The sequence below is a fragment of the Sciurus carolinensis genome, chromosome 9 (assembly GCF_902686445.1).
Source record: "Sciurus carolinensis chromosome 9, mSciCar1.2, whole genome shotgun sequence".
NCBI classification, from domain to species: Eukaryota; Metazoa; Chordata; class Mammalia; order Rodentia; family Sciuridae; genus Sciurus; species Sciurus carolinensis.
In genome coordinates this window covers 126,814,581-126,820,580 of record NC_062221.1, presented here as the reverse complement: position 1 = coordinate 126,820,580, position 6,000 = coordinate 126,814,581, and positions in this window count along the sequence as shown.

Sequence of the window (6,000 nt, the reverse complement as noted above, 5' to 3'; positions counted from 1 at the left end):
AATTAAGATTGCCTATATTTATAAAAATACAGCATGCTCAGTTAAAATTGACTTCCAGTGAGTGACACAATTATTTTTAAGGGTAAGTATAGCTCTTGCAATCTTTGGGACATACTTATACTGAGAATTATTCCTTGTTCATCTGATTTCTGAAATTCAGTTTTTCAAGGGGTATGCTGTGTTTTCCTCGGCAACCGTACCTGTGATCATCCCAATGGAAGAGTTATTGTTTGTCCCTGTGACTCAGACTTCCAGACATTCAATGGGGCCGTACTGCTAGGTTGTCACAGGATTTTTTTTTTTTTTTGTAAACAAATGGGATACATGTTGTTTCTCTGTTTGTACATGGAGTCAAGGCCTACCATTTGTGTAATCATAAATTTACATAGGGTAATGTTGTTTGGTTCATTGTTATTTTTTTCCTTTCCCCCCACCCCTCCCATCCCTCTTTTCCCTCTATACAGTCCTTCCTTCCTCCATTCTTGCCACCCTCCTTAACCCTAACCCAAAACCTAACCCTAACCCTAATGCTAACCCCCTCCCACCCCCCATTATATGTCATCATCCACTTATCAGCGAGATCATTCGTCCTTTTGGTTTTTTGAGATTGGCTTATCTCATTTAGCATGATATTCTCCAATTTCATCCATTTGCCTGCAAATGCCATAATTTTATCATTCTTTATGGCTGAGTAATATTCCATTGTATATATATGTCACAGTTTCTTTATCCATTCATCAATTGGAGGACATCTAGGTTGGTTCCACAGTCTGGCTATGGTGAATTGAGCAGCTGTGAACATTGATGTGGCTGTATCTCTGTAGTATGCTGATTTTAAGTCCTTTGGGTATAGACCAAGGAGTGGGATAGCTAGGTCAAATGGTGTTTCCATTCCAAGCTTTCTGAGGAATCTCCATACTGCTTTCCAGAGTGGCTGCACTAATTTGCAACCCCACCAGCAATGTATGAGTGTACCTTTTTCCCCACATCCTCACCAACACCTGTTGTTGCTTGTATTCTTGATAATCGCCATTCTAATTGGGGTGAGATGGAATCTTAGGGTGGTTTTGATTTGCATTTCTTTTATTGCTAGAGATGTTGAACATTTTTTCATATATCTGTTGATTGCTTGTATCTCTTCTTCTGTGAAGTGTCTGTTCATTTCCTTAGCCCATTTGTTGATTGGATTATTTGTATTCTTGGTGTAGAGTTTTTTGAGTTCTTTATATATTCCGGAAATTAGCGCTCTATCTGAAGTATGAGTGGCAAAGATATTCTCCCACTCCGTAGGCTCTCTCTTCACATTGCTGATAGTTTCCTTTGCTGAGAGAAAGCTTTTTAGTTTGCATCTATCCCAGTTATTAATTCTTGCTTTTATTTCTTGTGCTATGGGAGTCCTGTTAAGGAAGTCTGGTCCTAAGCCAACATGTTGAAGATTTGGACCTACTTTTTCTTCTGTAAGATGCAGGGTCTCTGGTCTGATTCCGAGGTCCTTGATCTATTTTGAGTTGAGTTTCATGCAGGGTGAGAGATAGGGGTTTAATTTCATTCTATTGCATATGGTTTTCCAGTTTTCCCAGCACCATTTGCTGAAGAGGCTGTCTTTTCTCCATTGCATATTTTTGGCCCCTTTGTCACAGGATTGAAACCACAAGACCAGCCATCCTGCTCTCTGCTTGCTAGTGCAGTATGTTCATCTCTTCAGCTCATCAGTCCATGCTGGAGACTATCCATGGACCCCTGCAGATCCACTGTCTACTCTCTTTCCCATCTGCTTAGCGCCCCAGGAGACTGGCTGCGTGGATCACAGCAACGAGACTCCTTTCTCTTGGCTTCTCGCTGGCCTTGGACAATGGGAGCCTCGGGAAGATGAAGGGACAGAAGGAGAGAGAGTCTGAGGCATTTATCCTTTTGCTTCCTGGGTAGGCTTGGCAAAGAGAAAGCAAGCTGCTTCCCACCAAAGGCAAATCCCCAAGGAGAGTTGGTGCAGGGGTAGGGGGGTCTCCACCTCCTCCCCCATAGACACAGCCAAGTCCAGGTCCTAAAGTTTCTCCTCCGGTGCCTGCCATTGGCTTTCCAGAGGTGGCCAGTCCCAGGGCCTTCAAGACCCTCTGGGTTCCCTTAACTCTGTCCCCAACTTAGTAAATGGCCCTTTGTTGAGTTCTGTATCACCCCTTTTGGAGTGCGTTTCTCTTCCTGACCGAGACCCTGAATTTCATAGGATTAGACTGAGATATGCAGCAAATAGACAGTCCCTGTCCAAACTTTGGTCCTAAATCTCAAACTTGTGACTGGTTTTGCCAGAAAGTACTGCATTGGGAGCTTCGGCACCTAACAACACAGGGGTCCTTGTTCTCCTTTTCTGGATCAACAAACGCTCTATGGGCCTGACATAAACCATTGATAACACCCCCGCTACTAATTATCATTACCGCCCTCAGTATCTGCCTTTATATTGAAATAGTTGAGTGACAGCTTGGGGGCGCAGGCCAGGCATGCAGGTCAGTACCCAAACACAGGACCACATGGAGAAGGGCCAGCAGACCGCAGCGACTGGGGTGGGGAGTCTCTTGCTTCATTTCTTGCCTGGGATCTGACATCTGAGCAGAACATTCATGTCATTAGTTTCCAGAAACAATAAATCCCTAACATTTTGTGGGGCAAACTAGATGTTCTCAGAACAATTAGGTTTAGCTAGAACGCAATTCAAATGAAAAACAAAACAAAAACCCACAAAACTACCCCCACCTTACCCCTGACCGAGTTTCTCCCTTTTTTTTTTTTTTTTTTTTTTTGTTCCCCCTCGGTTATTTTTAAATAATCAAATCACCATAGTATCTATGGCGTTTTGGAGATTGCAGGGTTGGTGAGTCATATCCTTATTTACAGGAATGATGGGGGAAGTCGGCTTATTCAGCACTTACTCCGCTTATGAGAAACGAGTGGGCCCGAGGAGCCGAGGGGACTGCTGCGCATGTAACTTCACCCTGTCGGACAACCACCTTCTCTCTCCCTTCGCAGGGCGCTGACCTGAGAGAACAGCCCCTGCCCAGACACGTTCGGGGACAGATAAAACCGGCTGTCGTCCTTCACAGTCGCAAGTTCCTTCTTTCTTGGCTGTGGAAAACGTGGCTCTTCCTTTACACACACTGACTCAGTCCTGAGGCTCAGGATACAGCTCTTCAACCCCTTCGTCTATAAACAGCCAATAAAAAGATTTTAAAAGCCCAACTCCTGTCGGGGGGAGGAAGAAAGTGTGTTTTCCAGCTTGTGTGACTCAGACCATCACATCACGGTCATTATCAGAGCCTCAGTAATCTACGCTCGTAAAAGCCTCCCCTTTTATCTCTCTGCCTCCAGAGTCGCCCGGGAAGTGGGTGCAGCACAGACACCTCAGTTTCAGAGAGCAAAGTAGATGGAGATGATGTCGACGTGATGTCTGAAAACTCTCGAAAGTGTGGAAAGTTTTTCTTCCAGGGAGAATTTGATTGTAAGTATGAGAAATGTGGCCAGTTAGTGGAAATGGAATGTTGGAACTGGGGTGTATTCAGAGAACCTAATGATGCTTTTGACTCTGTGAGTTATTTCATCTCCGCTTTTGTATATTTCTTTCTTTTTTATTGTTTGTTCTATTTCATTATACGTGACAGTAGAAGGCATTTTGACTCACTGTACACAAATGGAGTACAACTTGTCATTTCTCTGGTTGTGCATGATACAGAGTCACACCATTTGTGGAACCATACATGTACATAGGGTAGTGATGTCTGTCTCATTGCATTATCTTTCCTTCCCCCGTCCCCTCCCCTCCCCTCATTTCCCTCTACACAATCTAGCATTCCTCCATTCTTCCCTTACCCCACTCCCTGATATGTATCAGCATCCACTTATCAGAGAAAACATCTGGCTTTTAGTTTTTTGGGATTGGCTTAATTCACTTAGCATGATATTCTCCAACTCCATCCGTTTACCTGCAAATGCCATAATTTTATTCTTCTTTGTGGCTGAGTAATATTCCACTGTAAATATATACCATGGTTTCTTTAGCCATATGCTTTTGTTTGATGTGATTTGCATTCCTAGCTCCTATTACTCTCATTCTTTAAAGCTAATAGTGAAGTTATGTGCACATATGTCACAATGAATCCCACTATTATGTATAATCATAATGCATCAATAAAAAATAAAGTGAAAAACAGTGACAGGGAAAAATTTTTTTTTATGTAGATGGACACAATATCTTTATTCTAATTATTTTTATGTGGTGCTGAGAATCAAACCCAGTGCCTCACACATGCAAGGCAAGCGCTATACCACTGAGCTACAATCCCAGCCCCAAAATGTTGTTTTAAATGTTTAAGTTCTAATTGTTTAAGAATTCTCTGAGTTTTGCACCTTTAAAACCTGAGCTAAGCGTTAGAAAACAGGAGATTTTAGAATTTTTTCATAGACAGCAGGATTATTGGTGTCACCATATTAAATATGTTAATGGTAAGAAGAGAGACAGACTCAATCTTCTTTTTATTCTGCCAGGCTACTTGATTGCCTGAGTGTACTTGTTCTCTAAGGAGGATAATATTCACTAAAATGACTATAAAAGGTACATAATAACCCTATCTGTTTATCCATCCACCCATCTAAAAATGTGTAGTATAAACTGGATATAGACACTAAGCAACTAAAAATGGAGTATCTTACAAAAGAAAATTCTTAAAATATATTAGCAAACAAATTGTTACCCCTATAACATGTTTAAAATTCTCTTTGCTTTTAGAATTAAGGCCACGATTCTTCAAGTGATCTTCAAGATTCTGCCTTACTTTACAACTTCATCATGAACATATTCTTCCCACCTCTTCATACTCAGATGGCCTACCTTCAAGTCTGAGTGTCACAGGACCTTTGCACATGATTCCACAGTCTAGACCCTCTTCCTCCCCCTGCCTTCTTTGTGTCTGTAGCTCTTATCTCATTAGTCACCACATTATGGAAACCATCTCAGATTCCTCCTTTCAGATTCTCTTTTTGGTGCACATTCATAAACTGTAGTTGTTTTTTTTTTTTTTTTTTTCTCTTTGGCACTTACTCCATTTATTTGGCATACTTGTTATCTATGGATACATTAAAAATCACCCCAAAACTTAGTGGCCTAAAACAACAAACATTTATTGTCACAGAGTTTCTGAGAATCGGGAACCAAGGACAGTTTAGTAGGGTGGTTCTGGCTCAGTGTCTTCCGTAAGGTCTCACACAAAATGTCAGCCAGGCTGCAGCCACTTAAGTCTCACCTGGGGCTGGAGGATCTGCTTCCAAGTTCACTTACGCGGCTGTTGGCCAAAGGCATCTGTTCTTACCCATGGGCTTCTCCGTGGCCTCACTTGAGATTCTTTACGACATGGCGCCTGGTTCACCCCAGGACACAAGAGCCCAGAAAGCGCAGCTGAGAGGGAAGCTCCAGAGTCTTCCATAACCTACTCTTACCAGTCAGTCTCTTCTGTTTGACCCCATTTTCTAGAAACACATCCTGAAGTCTGATTCACACTGAAAGGGAAGAGAAATTAGTCTCCGTCTCCACAAAGAATTTTTGGATATATTTTAAAACTACCCATGTTGGTATCTGGGCAAATGCTCACCTTCCTTACTAGGAACAGGACCCTGTTTTTACTGTTTCCTTTTGTATCCCTGGTCCCTTCCAGGAAGCTTGGGAAGGCATGGGCATTCGGGAAGTATTGAATGAACGAATGAATGAATCAACCAACAAACAGATCTGAGGAACTGTGACCCATTTCAACCTCAGTTCCTGGTTTGGGGGGAAAAAGGATAATTACAGCTTCCTGGTGGGTTGTTATAAGAATTCAATAATATAACCATATATAGCACCTGGTCTAGCGGGCACAGATAGGGGTTCATTTTTTTTAACTTATTTTATTTTAAACTTTTTTTTTAATTGTAAACAAATGGGGTACAACTTGTTTCTCTGGTTGTACATGAAGTAGAGGC